The sequence below is a fragment of the Pristiophorus japonicus genome, chromosome 13 (genome assembly GCF_044704955.1).
Source record: "Pristiophorus japonicus isolate sPriJap1 chromosome 13, sPriJap1.hap1, whole genome shotgun sequence".
Classification (NCBI taxonomy): Eukaryota; Metazoa; Chordata; class Chondrichthyes; family Pristiophoridae; genus Pristiophorus; species Pristiophorus japonicus.
Window position 1 is genome coordinate 134,251,308 of NC_091989.1, and position 16,247 is coordinate 134,267,554.

The 16,247-nt window shown below is 41.4% G+C and overlaps 1 long non-coding RNA gene across 1 annotated transcript in view; it reads right to left on the minus strand.

Moving 5' to 3' along the window:
• Nucleotides 1–15,464, minus strand: part of LOC139278292 (uncharacterized) — a 58,024-nt gene extending 42,560 nt beyond the window's left edge. The window contains exons 1-2 of the long non-coding RNA XR_011596237.1: nucleotides 15,375–15,464; nucleotides 14,823–14,959 (exon numbers count right to left, since the gene is read on the minus strand). This is a non-coding gene — a long non-coding RNA (uncharacterized lncRNA). The remainder of the gene's footprint in view (nucleotides 1–14,822; nucleotides 14,960–15,374) is intronic.
• Between the last annotated feature and the right edge of the window lie 783 nt (nucleotides 15,465–16,247).

Genomic DNA, 16,247 nt, shown 5'->3' on the forward strand with positions numbered 1-16,247 from the left:
TTAGAATTGGGGTAAAAACCCTCTAAGAAAAAAATATTTTGATGCTTGAGCTCCACAAGCATTTATCAGGTGGAAGTTAGGAAGGAGGCACTGCATCACATGGAGGGAGAGAACAATGTGAAGGCACGTCCTTCTGGTCATCTTAGGTCTACAGGTATTCCCAACATCTGCTGACAGAATACCATTGGCAGAGATCTGGAAGCAGCCACCCTCATAATCAGGATATGATGTGTAGTGGGGATGAGGTGGGGAGAATTTCAACAGTGAGAAAGGAATAAAATGAAAAAGGCTTATTTGAATGTTTTTTGTTACAAAACAATTACAAAACAATGGGTTATTTGTGCACTGAGTATTCTTTAGTAATCTTTTAACATTCAGCTAAGTAGTGTTTTTGTTGAAAGCAATAAATTCTTGTAATAAATTCTTGTTTTATAGATTTTCTTTTCCAGACAAGTAAAGGTTCACTGAAAATGTCAGTTTACTGTATAAAATCATATTCCATGACAGTAACAGTTACAATAAACCTTCATACTGTATTAGCTGTCTAGTTAGAATATCCTGCTGTGTGATGGAGGTTGCTATCAGTAAAAGCCACTGCACTCAGGTGTAGAGTTTACAGAGTATGATGTTCTCTTTAACTAGGTCAGGATCTTTTAAAGTTAAACATGATTTTTCCTTAACAGGAAAATTCCATGATGGGTGAAATCCAATAAAACCTGAAATTTGTTGGTTGGAAAATAGTCTGACAGCCATGAAAAAATAGAAGACTTTTGTTCAAATTTTGTAACATGCATTACAAGATTTCACCATGGCAACATTGTCTGTAAACCCAAAACATGACCAGAAGTCTTTGGCTGAAAGCATCCTTCCATCCCATCCAACAATATGGAAACAAGAAGTCAGGGAATGGAAGTTTAATTTTTTTTATATACTAAACACATGTAGAGTCAATGTTGATCTTCACTGGCAGAATGGATTGCCCGCTCATTATAAAACTCGCCCGAGTTTAATTTCCATTGAAATCAACAGAATGAAAATCGGGTGAGTTCTATAATGGGCAACAATCCGCTCTGCCAGTTCACCACCTAAACAGTAACGGTAAAAGTGACCCGCAAGGTCCCTCCACAATTAATTGGAAAGCATTAACTTGTAACCAATCCCGGGCTCAATTTGTTCAGTCCCATAAATTTTTTTCTGTGGTGCTCAGTAGAGGAGGTGCAAGAGATAATTCACCCTCCAAGTTCCTGACCCCTCTGAGGCAGATTACTTGATATTTTACTCAACACCTGCAGTTGGTATAGACTGAGAGCAGGAACTTGCTATGTGGGCAACCTCAAGTGTGAAGCAGAGTACAACCTCACATGGTGCAGTATGACAGTAGGCTCAGGAATCACATTGTGGGAACCATGGGAGAGAAACAGCTTTAAAACATTTATATGTCAAATCCAGACAGGAATTTTTTTTAAAAAACAAGGTATATTACAATTAGGAACACAACTGTCACAGTCCATTAGTTACAATGATTTTCACCAGTCATCGTCATCAAAATAATGGGGCTGAACTCGCGGCCCTTACGGGTGTGTACGAGGTGCACACAAGCCTGTAGGGGCCATGCAGGTTCCGGATTTAGGCATGCACAGCGCATGCACTGAAACCCTGGAACTTGCAATCTGTCAAGAATCCTCTTGACAGATTTTACGAATCTGAAGTAAATGGGCATTCGTTGACAGAGAGTTGGGCTATTTGCCCAATGTCTGCCCAGCAAATGCCCGTAAAATTCTTAAGCCTGATAAAATAAGGCATGCCTGCTTTTATCAGCATGACTTTTAAAGGACAGAAAAATTTAAAAAATCAATAATTTAAACATTTAAAAACCTGTGAAATAAGGTAAGTTTATTTTTAAACCTTTTAAAATAAGCAAATTTATTTTTCAAAAAATAAAATTTTTGTTTTAAATAATTAATTAAATTCCATTTTTCCTAATTTGAAATATCTGATTTAAAATATATATATATTTTAAGTGTTCATCTATTTTTGAGATATTCCCATTCATACTTATGGTGATTCCATATATACGGAACTCGCCACAATTATGAATGGGAATACCCCTACTTTGCCAGCCGGTCGGGATCCCGCTTTGAATCCACCACCACGTGCCTTTCCCAAATGTTAGATATGTCAGCGCAGAGCAGACCAGACATGCAGTGGTGGGTTCTCAGCGGGGAACCCAATTCAGGTAATTAGTGGCTTGTTTAGAGCCAGTTAAGAATGATTCACAGCTTACCTTTTGCTTTTGACAGCTCGTCCATGGTTTCCACACTGGTCATGAACCACATCTGTCAAGCTGAGGCAAAAGTTCAGTGGTCATTGAATCAGCTGTTGAGTTGACAGCTTCAAATGTACAGTAAAAGCTCTCACCTTACAGAAATATCTTCCTGCAGCCACAAACTCTTCCTCACTGCATTTTCCCATGCTGCAGATCTTTACACAAGTCTCCATCCAGTCTGAACTCATTACCTCTCACACTCACTGTCATCTCTATTTCACCTGCCATCTATTCCATCAGCATGGGCGCCCTTTATACTCTCTCACCTTGGTCCTCAGAATCCCATCACGATCAACCCCAACACCAGCATCACCAGGCACACCAAAACTACACCACAAACCTTCTTCACAATCTCACCTGATGCTGTACAGGGCAGAGGGCATCAACACCTGACCACATTGCTGCCCAGGAGGCCAGGAATGGCCTCACCATGTTCAGATTCACTTGACTCTGTTCACCCTGGCTGCCACATGATGCATCAGGTTGGCACCACCCCACACCAACACCAGAAAGCATCCCTAGAATGCCCAAGCCATTACTTTCACGCTCATCACCAGTGCGGAGGCACCGTTATGGCTCAGCATTCACTGCAACTCACTCAGCTACGTTCAAAGATTCACACAAATCTGTCCAAGAATGCAAAGTGTTGAAAATAAAGATTTCAATGTTTGACACTGGATTAACAGAAACTTTACATGAACATTGCATAAAAACGCAAAGTGCCTACCCTTGTGTATTGTTCGTTGGTATGATTGGACTAGGACGAGGGTGAGTGTGAGGGGTGGCTCGTGAAGTGGGATGTGATAATGTAGATAGAGAGAGAGGGATGGGTGGAGGTGCAAGGTAAGTTGGTGTGAGTAAGGATGTGCAGGAGTAGGGTAGGGAAGGCACAGTGATGGGGATGTGATGAGAGATACAGCAGGATGAGGTTCAGTGTGGCTTTGTACTAACATTTCCTGATCTACTGAGATCATTGAAAGGTTTGCGGCATTGCACCCAGTTCCTCCTGACGACGTCCCTGCTTGTGCCTTCCTCTGCAATGTGTAACCAGGCTGTGTTGACCTCCTGGGGAGGTCACTTCCGCCCGCGGGAAGAGGACCTCCCTATATGCTGTGACTCCCTCCATAAGCATATGGATGGTGTTATGTGAGAGCCTGGGTGCAGCCCTGCACCTTTGTGCAGTGCTTGTCAGTGTTTGCAGCACCTCAATGCTATAGAACACTGACAGCACAACTGTCAAAATGAAATGATGTCACCAGTCCCACTTCCTCTAATTGGCTGGAAAATGCGCTGGGCGGGCTTAACAAACTTAATCAAGGGAAATTCATTTCGAAGACCGGGATGGAGACCACAGCGCGGTTGGGACTCGCCCCCGACGTCACCCATCATGGATCCACCAAGGTCAGCAAAATCACGGCCATAGATTCTGGCCTAGAAATTGAACGCTCATGAGGCGCGAGACTTTGCACCAGACATAGAAGTCTTGCCTCTCGCAATAAATTGGGGTTACCGCCCCGCTAATTCAAGCGCTCCACTTCCTATCTGAGGCGGGATTGGGGCACACAGCTCAGCAGCGCTACGCACTGGGCCGCGTAGCACTGCCGTGTATGAGAGACTCTTCCCTGAATTAAAGGGAAGGGCCCAAGTTGCATACTCTGCATATTGGGAACCCACCTACCTGTTCCACTGGGGAGTGGGGGTGCCGCACGAGTGCTGGGCTGAGCAAGCGTGGCACGGACTCCGCATCCAAAGCGACAAAGGTGCGGCAAAGAAAACCAGATATTTATTTCAGGAGCAGCCGGCCACCTCCCCTTTAACGTGTGCGCTGGCAGCGGCCGGCCGGTACGCGTCCCCGAAAGCTGTCGCTGTCATTACCCAGTGCAGCTTCAGGGGCCAATACCCAATTAATGGTCCGAGGTGCTAAGAGGGCAATGCGTACGGCAATGACGTCACGATCTCCGGGTGCAGGAGATCGGGGTGCAATGCTGTTGCGCTGCCGCTAAACTCCCGCCGGATTTATGGGAGTCATTAGTGGCGCCACGCCCGGTAGCAAAGTCGTTTGCACCCATTAGCCCGGAGGAACTAATGACCCCAATTTCTCCCCCTCTGTTTTCACCTCATTTTCTTGAAGGAAGCATGCAGTTAGATACTTTCACCCAGCAAGGAGGTTGAGACAGTCTGGGCTACAATTTTTTGTAGATTACTGTTGAAAACACTAGCAGGAGTAAGTGGAATACAAAAATGATGAGAAATACAAGGTCAGTTATTGCTTCCTTCACCACCCCTCCCCACCGCCCTCACCCTGCCACCCTCCCTCCCCCTGCCCCCTCACCACCACCCTCCCTCCCTTCCCCTGCCTACCCTACCCCTTGCCAACCCCCGGAATGATAGGCCTCACTCTCATAAGATGCTCATCTAGTAGCCTGATTCAGAATTGATATATCTCAGAGCAGAGTCGCAGATGAACCTGGGTGACAGGCAGATGTGGGCTTTCAAATTCATAACCTTCTAGTTGAGAGTCCAATGCTCAAATGCTTGAACTGCTTGGTTGTCCCCTAAAACAAACAGATACATTAAATAATGCTGCACTTTCTTGACGTAATACTGCCTTTTCAAGAAGGTTTAAAGGAATCTGCCATCAAAAAATGCCTCTTGTGTAAGTAGCTTTGACAAAGGCTGTCTAGACTAGAAAGGAAGAATAATATTCCATTGTGCAGATAGAATTTTTATATTGCTTTGATATTCTGATCTGCTGCCTGGCCTACTGTTTGTAACTTGGCATGTCACAGTTATATTTATTGTAGCATCTAACACCACCCAGCTGTTCAAAGGATTCAAGATATAATAATTATATAGAGTATAACATACCAAGCATTTTTTCTTGACTGAAGTCTTCTTGAATAAATATTCCTGAATGTTTAATGCCGTTATTTATTTTCTCTTTTAAACAAGACTTTGTGAGACACATTTCGTGAGAGCCCTTGAAATAAAGATACAAAGCCCCAAATCCGTTGGTTCTGGGCTATGGTTCCATTATGTGCAGCACACGACTGCTTAGGGACTGTTATTTCAGAATATTTTGTATTTCCTATTATTATGAGCATTCTGCCATTTTATCCAGCTTGGCAGCACACATTTGTTTTCCTACATGAAGTCTATGAAGTAGAAAACCTCATCCCTTGGAGAACTGAGATAATGTTTCTGCTCCAACATAAATCATAACACGATTAGATATTTCTGAAGTTTATTACTCAAAGAATATTGACTATGACAACATTTTTCTGTGGTTGTGTGCATGTCGATTGCATCACGTTCCTGACCCAGCTTCCATTAACCAGCAATGGGAATATGAGATGAAAAGAAAAATGTATCTTGATTTTTCCACATTCATTTTTCAATTAATCAACACAATAATTGTCTTAAATGGTGTTTACTGATCAGTGGGTGGCACAGTTGCCTCTGAGTCAGAATGTTGTGGGTTCAAGTCCCATTCCAGGAACTTGAGCACATAACTCTAGACTGACACTCCATTGCAGTGCTGAGGGAGTGCTGCACTGTCGGAGGTGCCAACTTTCAGATGATGTCCTCTCAGGTGGACGTAAAAGATCCCATGGCACTATTTCAAAGAAGAGCAGGGGAGTTATCCCTGATGTCCTGGCCAACATTTATCCCTCAATCAACATAACAAAAAACATTTATCTGGTCACTATCACATTGCTGTTTGTGGGAGTTTGCTGTGTGCACCTTGGCTGCCGCATTTCCCACATTACAACAGTGACTACACTCCAAAAGTACTTCATTGGCTGTAAAGCGCTTTGAGACGTCTAGTGGTCATGAAAGGTGCTATATAAATGCAAGTCTTGCTTTAAAATTAAATAATAATAACAACTGAAACCGAATAAACCATTTATAAAACCATTAAAAGAATAGAAAAAATATACTAATCTTGATTGATTCACAGAAGGAACTTTTAAAATTGAGAAACCTAGGTGAAGGGCCAAGACCCAAAGTGCAGGATGGAGAGTTAAATCGGGAAATAGTGATTAGTCACAATAAGCCTAGATTTTAAAATCATGATTGATCGGAGGAAGGGAAGCTGAGAAAGGTAAGGAGTTCCACACCTTTGACATCGAATGAGTTGCAGTGGGAGATAGTGCAATGAATCTCAGTTTCAAAGCCTCATGAGAATCTGTCAGATGGAAAAAAAAGTTAGCAAAACAGAGTCAAAGTGATTGATCCATTGCAGCTTAAATAATCTTACCTTTATAAGCACCTCATGCACCATCAGCTGCACATCAAACAGGGAGTTGGGTGCTGGGCTCCTCCATCACTTTCCTGCACGTTGAGTACCCTTTCCCTTCATTGTTTCCTGCCCTTTCTAAGTTACCTCATTATTCAGCCTTGGCAAAGGCTGCTAACGGCTTGAGATGCCTTCTGAGCCTTTCTAAAGACTTTCAGAAATGTCCCTCTTTTACAGCATGCCTCGATAATTGTACCCATCCTTTTAATTCCACTTGCATGTAATTTTCCACTCACACCACTAGTGTGCTCCCTGCATATGTCCAAAACTTTTAACTTGGAGCTATGAACAATCGCAATATTTGGAAAATGGATGAAAGTAGCACACTTCCTTTGGTGTCAGTGTAAAATCTGTTTCTGACCATTCAAGAATAAACACTATCCATAACGGAGAATCTAGGGGCTAGACTTTCCACTTCACATCGCCCATCTAAGGCCCATCTACGGCCCAAAACGGACCTCTATCGCCCATTTTGAGCAAAAAGTGGAAACTAGGCCCAAAATATCACCGGAAAAATAGGCCCCTAAGTTTCCACTTTGATCGCTGAGATGATTGCCCAAATGATCGTCCACACAAGGCCCATCCCAAGTTTCAGCACTTAGCATGCACTTCGCTGGGCCGATGCAAGGCCCAAAAGAGTGCTCAAAAATAGTTGCTTTTTCAGGGCCTTAGAGAGGGAAATGGGCACTACGGAAGCCATTTTTAGCCTCTGAGGAAGGGTGGAGAATTGTCCTGAGTTGTTTAGAGAGTAAAATTGATGCAAATTGTACTCAGAAATTTGGGACAGGGAATATAAATAGGTATTATCACCTTATTTATGCATATATTGGAATTATTTATTAAATAGCTTTTACATAGTGAAGTTATTTAATGATATTCCGTGGGGAAACAGAATAAACAAACAAATCTGCATGAAGAACTGTACGTTGTAAAACTTATGTAAGTAAAAGAGAAGGTTCAAAAGTTGTAGAAATTTTTTTTTTATTAACAAACAAAGAACTAATGAACAACACCCTCCCTCCAACCCCCCACCCCCCGCACCAACCCACCCTCCGCACCAACCCACCCTTTCCTCAAAATCCCCTAAACGTTACAAGAAGAAGAAATGAACATTTTACAGAACAAGTGGCCATTTAAGTAATGATAACAAGTGACCATTTCAGTCACGCTAACAAGTGACCATTTCAGTCATGACAACAAGTGATCATTTCAGTGATGATAACAAGTGACCATTTCAGTCATAACAACAAGTGACCATTTCAGTGATGACAACGAGTGATCATTTCAGTGATGACAACAAGTGACCATTTCAGTCATGCCAACAAGTGACCATTTCAGTCACGCTAACAAGTGATCATTTCAGTCATGACAACAAGTGATCATTTCAGAAAGAATGGAAAGGCAACAGTTAAGTAATGATAACAAGTGAGCAAGAACTTTATGCTGGGTTGCGTAAAATTTAGTTATGTTTAAATGTAACCCAATAACATTGCAGATTCTAGTTACTATTTAGATCATTAAATAATACATAAATATAAATTTCAACTACTCTCGCAGCTGCCAGTAGGCTGTTCCACCGTTTGCGGCACTGGTCCGGTGTGTGCATTTCATTGGAGGCCGATGTGACTATGTCGGCTATTTCGGACCAATTCCTTCGACATGCACGGGGTGGAGGTTTCCCCTGCCCACCCCGTGTCAGATCCTCCCACCTGGAGCTGACAGCATTTACGAGGGCCTCATTTGCCTCTTCGCTGAAGGGTTTGGCCCTTCTCTTTCCTGCACCTCCCTCCATTCTTTACATTTATCTGTAATTTGGATAACCTGACCTGCTTCCTTTCTCCTCTCTCTCTCTCTCTCTCTCCCAGACCCACCCAGAGCTTCTGAGCATGTGTGAAGACCCTTGACCTCTCAAAACGCAGGAAGAAGCATCAACCGGAAAAAAAAAATCAACCTGCACATGCGCAGTAATGCGTTGCTAGGGAAGCTTTTTTTTTCATTCACTTCCATTTTCTTTGGCCGATCAGGAGATCGCCGAGAAATTACATCGCCCATTTGACATCGCTGGGCGAAGGCCGAGTGGAAAATCGCAAAAAAAAAATGGGCCTTGAGCCGGCGATCAGCACAGGCGATAGGTCCCGCATCGCTGGAACAAGGCCCATGTTTTTCGGCCTTAGCCTGAAAGTGGAAAGTCTAGCCCCAGGTTATTCTGTTACACAAGTTTCTCTTTTGCTTGGGAATAAATGTCAACAGGGTGAGGGTGGGAACCTGCCAGTAGCAGATGAGCCACCCATTATACATCCTGCCCAATCTTCATTTTCATATAATTTTGCTATACGATACCGAAGCTATCTCCCTTTAATGCCCTTATAACACGCATAATATTGTTATATCCCAAATAAAAATATTTGCCAGTGAAATACCTCAGATCCAGTCAGCTGAAAGTATTCTAGCCCTGATCCAGTATAAAAGGCAGACATTTCTAGTCGATTTATCGCTAATGGAAAACAGCCACTGTCATAGCCAGGGTTGAATATTAGAGGTGAGGGGTTGGATCTTCTGGAATTTTCCTTAATTATGCTTGTGGATTAGCAAATATTTCTCAAAACTTTCACTCTAGGGAGTAAATAGGTAAACTCCATGACAGAGTGGATTACGATCTACAGCAGGATCGGGTTGATGGGCCAAAAGGTATTTTTTCTTCCCATGCTCTCTTATATTCTTACAAAATAATTCAACTAGACATGTAAACATTGCACACCAGCTTCCCGCAGTGAGATTTTACAGTTGTTAATCAATGTAAACAGTTTGCAGTAGCAGTGCATGTAAACACTTTGATGTGTTATACATGTCACGCGCACAGTTCAAATATTGAATAATGTAGCAATTGGTAGGCCCTGCATCAGTCAGTCTAAATTAATGGCAATCTATAATAAGCCCTGATGAACAATCTTGGTGTACATTCAATTTTTCTTGTGTGCATTTAAATAAAGAGAAACATATTTTCTTCGTTTAGAAATAAAGATTAAAATTTACTCTCCTCTAGTCACATTCATCAGTGATGGATTCGAAATCTCGCTCAGCCAGTAAGTGCAAACCTGACCTGATGATCAGGTCACATTTCTAATGATCCACTTGATTGTCATTTCTCGTGAGCAGGTCTTGAATAAAGTTGTGCAGTAAAGAACTCAAAATGCTCAAGCAGGAAAAAAACACATATTCAGCAGGTACTCATTTTTGAGGAAAAGTGTCATTAGCCACTTTTGAGCGGCTGCCCACGGTCCCTTTAAGGGTGGCTGGTCAGGCTATTCAACCCCTGGTACAACTAGGCAGAGTATGGCACTATGCAATTCTGCAATCGGGATTCCACATTACAAGAACAGATGAGTGCCGTTCTTCTGATTGTGCTGAAGGCAAAATGTCGCCTACTATGAATGAAAGGTGAAGGCCCAGTTCAGGCATGCACAGTGATCATATTACATTGTGTTACTATTAAAGTGCCAAACTGAATGCAAGTCAATACCTTTAAACAGTATATTGTGGAAGATGATTTATTTGCCCATCTAGATGACCTACTCTGTGTGCTTGCCTTGCAAATGTTAGCCACATATATGCTTCACTATGTAAAGGGTGGATGCTCGGTCTGCAAAGAAAATACCATCTAGTATACTTCGGCTGCATTGGACGGGTTGGGTCTCACTGGGAGTATCATGGCTGGCAGTGGAGGCCATGTGTGAAAGTAGGGATAGTTCAGAGACGACAATGGGATCATCACTAGCAATTTACAAAAGCACCATTAGTTGGTCCTAATGGTGCTCTACTCAGACCTGGACAGCTTGACCCCTCTTGAAAGTCTAATGGCAGGTAAGATTAGAAAGAACATTTCCCACTTCAAATTGATTCTCCGGCCAGGAAAGCATAAACTGTTTCTATCCAACTTATTTCAACGAGCACATTCTACGCATAAACAAGCATTAATATCTACTTCCATTATTTACATCTCAACACTTTGCACAGGAGGAAATACATACAGGCAAGATTAACACATTACATTGCAAAGCTAAGAAAAATATCAGCATTCCTCACCAGTTTACTCACTTTTTTTCTGTAATGTTTTAATCTATGAGGAAAATAAACACATTGAATTGTCAAAATTGGAACTGATTTCAACTTGCTCTTCAATTAGCGAACTGTGCGGAATCCAGGAGTGTGGGTAGTTTAAAATGAGCAAGTTACTCACCAACAATTTCCGATATTAACCTTTTGCAGGAGTTTGAGGCACCCACAGACCGAAGCTGGCGGGATCGTCATAAATTCATGCAAATCAGGCTATTATGTCAATAGGATCCCACTGCAGTTTAAACCAGGACCTGAGCAGGGGAACTGCCTTTGACTTTCCCACTAGGCAGAAGCAAATCTGCAGCTGATCTGAAGGAATCTTCAGGTAGTCTAAAATGTTGCGGCCTCCCCGGTCCCATTAAGCTGTGGCTTAATGGGTAGCACACTTACCTTTGAGTCAGTAGGTTGTGGGTTCAGGTCCCACTTTGGGGACTTGAGCACAAAATTCTAGACTGGCACTCTAGTGCAGTACTGAGAGAGCGCTGCACTACCTGAGGTGCCGTCTCTCGGATGAGACGTTAAACCAAGGCCCTGTCTGCTCTCTTAGGTGGACGTAAAAGATCCCATGGCATTATTTCGAAGTAGAGCAGGGGAGTTATCGCTGGTGTCCTGGCCAATATTTTTCCCTCAATCAACATAACAAAAACAGATTATCTGGACATTATCACATTGCTGCTTGTGGAAGTTGCTGTGCGCAAATTGGCTGCTGTGTTTCCTACATTTCAACAGTGACTACACTCCAAAAAGAGTAAAGCACTTTGAGACGTCTTGTGGTTGAGAAGGGCGTTATATAAATCCAAGTCTTTCTTTCTTTCTTATAAATTATATGTTGGAACAACTAGGTGAAAGTGCTACGTCAATTTATCTTAACTGTTCTTATTTCACTAGCAAGACTCACAAATGAGGAAACATTGCAACTTTTGGATTTTGCTGCTCGCTTTCAGAGCCTCTTAGCCTTTTCTAGTTGGAGAGGCGGGCCTGGGCCAAGAGCCACTCCCTGACCTCACTCCATGGATTAATCATCAAGAAGCACAATACCACAGGGCAAGGTGGGCAGATAGGCTTATAACTAGAGTGAACACCTTTGACGGATGGCAGAATGGTAAACCAAATGAAATTCTCTACATAATCAGGCAACTAACTTTGAATGTCAGTTATCCCAGAGTGAGAAGCTGAGTGTACACTGTGATCACATAACCTACTACCCTGCTGCATTGTCTGGCTATTATTTAAAATCCAACTCATGCAAATCAACAAACACAAATACTATGTGTCCTTTTCAAAAGTTATCTTCACATCATTCTGGTGCAAAAGTTACTATCAAAGTGGGAGTATGATAACATCAGCAGCGCACCAAACGAAACATTAAATCTGAATAAATACGGGGGAGAAATGCTACATTTACCTCAACTAACAATTACCATTGGTCTCCAAAATACTAATTTGCCAGTAAAACAGCGTTTGTTAACAGTGAAAGTCAATTGGCTTCTAAATGCCTTACAAATACTCAGAGGAAACCCAAGTGAAAGAAAATCCTTTACACACCTTCTGTTCAAAAGGTTGTCTAAATATTTGTCTGCAGTTTGGCGCCATATTATTGTCTGTTCGTCGTGACATCGGATACTTTTTAGTTACAGTGTAACATGTGAGAATTACTATTAATCCTAAAAGCTATTGTTTTAAGTTCAGTAACAATATACCTTTTAAAAATAAAAAAGCATATAGGGAGGTCAAGGAACATGTGAACTTTTGATTGTTTATAAGTGACAGAAAACAGGAGAAACCTTCTGTGTAATAAAATCAAATTACATTCAAACATGTAAGAATAATTTACAGATTTAGTAAAAGCCCATCTAAATTACAATTCAAATGTCGCAGATTTATATGTAATTTATCAACGTAATTCAGGGTCACTCACTTCGAAAAATATAAATAAATGTACAAAGGAACATTATTTCACACATTCTAACATATTTCAAATACTGTGCTGTAAAGAGTGAGCTCCTGTAGGAAAGTGAGACCCTTTTCAGAGCCATAGATTAACTACTTTATATTTTGTAATGGAGGCAGTGGTCAGTACTAATCCCGATATAACTGCTGGTCTCTATTGATGACTGTATAAATGTCTCACAAGAAAACTTGCTATTAATAACATAAGACATTCTCTTATTTTCCCCAGGCACAAATTCCCAGTTTGTTTTTCGTTCCTGAAACCAGCTAAAATAAGCTGTAGTGTGTCTACAATAGTGGGGATTAAAAAGCAACCAGTCCTGTAAAAAAAAACTATTTCTTATTGATGAATAGTGGTTATAAAAAAGAGTGATTGTTTCAAAGTAGCTCACATTGTGATTTTTTTTGTGCTTTTTTTCTTTTTCTCCTCCTTTTACAGTTTTCAGCACACCAGTATTGAAGCCCGGGGAGCAGTGTGGAGGTCCCAACCTGCGGGAGACCATCAGCGGCAGGTCAGGGCCATAAAAGGTGCGGCAGCCTGGGAGCAATGTGGAGACCACTACAAGATACAGAGCGAGCTGGTGCAGGAGGACGACAGCAGTGAAGAGTGACGTCATCAAGGTCCAGGTCGGTGATTGGAGAATGGGCAGATACAGCAGGAGCAGCAAGAGACTATAGAGGGATGTGATCGGGGCCCAGGAGAAGCGTGAGTACGGGGCCAGGGGCCCAGGGGCAGCACGGGCCAGCCCACACTGCAGAGCAGGTCTCCAGTCATCTTGGATAACCCTTACCACTGGACCAAGACCTAGCTCTGTCAAGCCCACATGTTGGCTGGTTTGCAACGGCCACCACACATTAAAAAATCCACGCACAGGCATCTTCCACCCTTCAGGATGTAGTTCAGGACCTGGAATATTAGGTGCTTCATTGAAACACCTGTGAACTCATCCTTTTTTGGCGTGGAAGCAAGTCATCCTCGTTTCGAGGGACTGCCTATGATGATATCATACTGAGGAGGTAGACAAATGAACTAAACCTGGGCCCGTGACCACTATCATTCTTGAGCCTGCTACTGGGAAGTAACCAAGGGTAGCTTGGAACAAAATCCCACCCTCACTGTATGGAGTTCCTTGGCCTCTGCCCTGAGCTTACTGTCAGTGGCATGTCCAAAACTGGAAATCCACTGTGTAGAGCATCACAGATACAAAACCTGGTCCCAACACTGCTGCCAGCACCATTGTGCATTTTGATATCATGTGTAAATTAAACATGCTGCTATATAAGCATTAAAATATTTTTACAAGTGTGATGGGATAGATAAAAGTATAATATAATGTATTAAACACTTTTTGTAGCTCTTGTGACAACTTGATGGGTAAATGTGGTGTGTAAGTACTAAGCCACAGAAGAAAAATTACAAAAGTACAAATTACAAGTAGGTAATAACTTTAAAGAATTGTTTTACCAGAGAGGCCTTTGCTTACTAATTTCTGTCAACACATAAAAGGTTAGTGCAGCAACACATGCCCCTTTCTTATGATTTGTTTCTCCGATTCAGATGTGTTTCATAACTTCTAAAATCAGCTAAAGCGAGTGAGATCTTTTGATTAAGACTGGCTTGAGGTCTATTCACAGGAAAACTTGTTCCCTGCACAGTGGGAAGATAAGGATCTTCCGCCACATTGTGAACAAAAGAATTTATAGCGCAAGAAAAACCTGTAATGGGGACTGAGGCAAAGTCCCTCCCACCAGACTAGGGAGGGGAAAAGCTTGATCTTTATTGGGGGATTGTTGGGAGGGGAAGTGAGAGGAAGTTTTCTGTTGTGAATGTAAACATGCAGTACAGAAAGAGGAGAGGATACAAAACAGCAAAGACATCTGGAGTACAAATTTTTCTTATATCCTGAGGAAAACTAATCTTATGGAAATGGGATCCTCATTAAAATCAGGATTCAAATAACGCATGAAATATCATTTGAAAGGAATATCAAGAATTTCCTGGGGAAATTATCTCTAACTCTCCATCTACAAAAGACACATAAAAGGATTACACAACTTTAAATAGTTATGGTGGCCCACAGTTATGTATAATGTTACATATTAAAATATGTAGAATTTAATGCCACTTACCAAATATTCCACTTCAAGTACAATCCATCTTAGATTTAATGTTTTTTAATCAAAGATCAAACTCTAGATCCATGGTTTTGTTGACAGATGTTGCTGACTATCGCCCTGTACTTCTGGCTCCTAACTATGATTGGTAGCTAAAATCATTAGAATAAATTGATCCCCATTAATAATTTGGTAAATACCAGTAAAAACTGACTTTAAAACCATCCGTCAAAAATTAAATTTTAAAAATGCATATTTTATGTGGCATATGTTTCACATTTAATTCAAAGGGTGCACGTTGTGATGGTAACAATTATGTTGTGAGGCGGCAGAATGAAAGTTAAAAGACCATCTTCACCATCATGAACTAAGTTCAGAGCAAAAAAGATATTTATAAAGCCAAGCTGTTTGTACTTCACAGAGGAAGTGGTACTGCCTCTAGAGCATAGTGTTTCTGGACCTTCCTGGTTTTAAGTAGGCAAGGTCATGTCAGTTACAACCTTAAGGTCACTGCAGTAAACATCAGCCCATCAAGATAAGAGTAGATCAGCAGATGATATTAATTACCTGCCCTTTCAAGTCATCTCTGCTTCACATCTGGTTTTCTCCCTGTAATGTTCAGCCGAGCCAATAAAAGCAGACAGAGACACTGCTCCACTAGCCTGAGACAGAAGAGATTTTTTTTAAAGTCACACATGACTGATTTTCAGAACTCTTCCTCGAGCTTTGACTTTGATATTCTCTTGTACCGTAAACATTTTCCTTTCATTAGGAAGGTCCCTGAAACATTACACAAAAGTGTGTAATTAAAAATCCTAGCATGGTCCTGATAGAGAATTATGGCAGCGTAGATAATCAGGCAAATTCACTTCACTCTTTGTGCTTCACATTTTATGCTCTTATCATTGATATTGCACTTTTTTGATTTAAAAATAAAACCATTCGGTTCCTCTAAAACCTTAGTTTATGTTTCAAGATATAAGTTAAGGTTGCATGTTTTTCAGCACAGAGCTGTCCATCCATTCATTGCTGTTCAAGACATGTACTCTGTTATCTAATGGCATTCAGATACATCATTGGCATTCTTTGTTCTTTTCAATGAATTTCATAAACAAAGCTCCTAGGCCACTGAGTGCTCTAAACCAACAACACATTACATTCTGCTGAGAAACCAGAGCTACGACAGTACCTATTTATCGTACTTCTACTTTCCCACAGAAAGGTCCCTGAGTTGTTCTTTCTATCAAGTGCAACTTATCTTTGAAACAGGCTGCCTGCAGATATGACAACAAAAGCAAGTAAGTTTCAAAATAAGTAAGTTTCATACTCTGTATTCAAACCCATATGGATGAAATTATTCTGTTTGCAATCATGTTACCACCATTTAGTACTTATAATGTACCTAATCACTGTACCTGGTCATTTAATCCTAAAATTCCT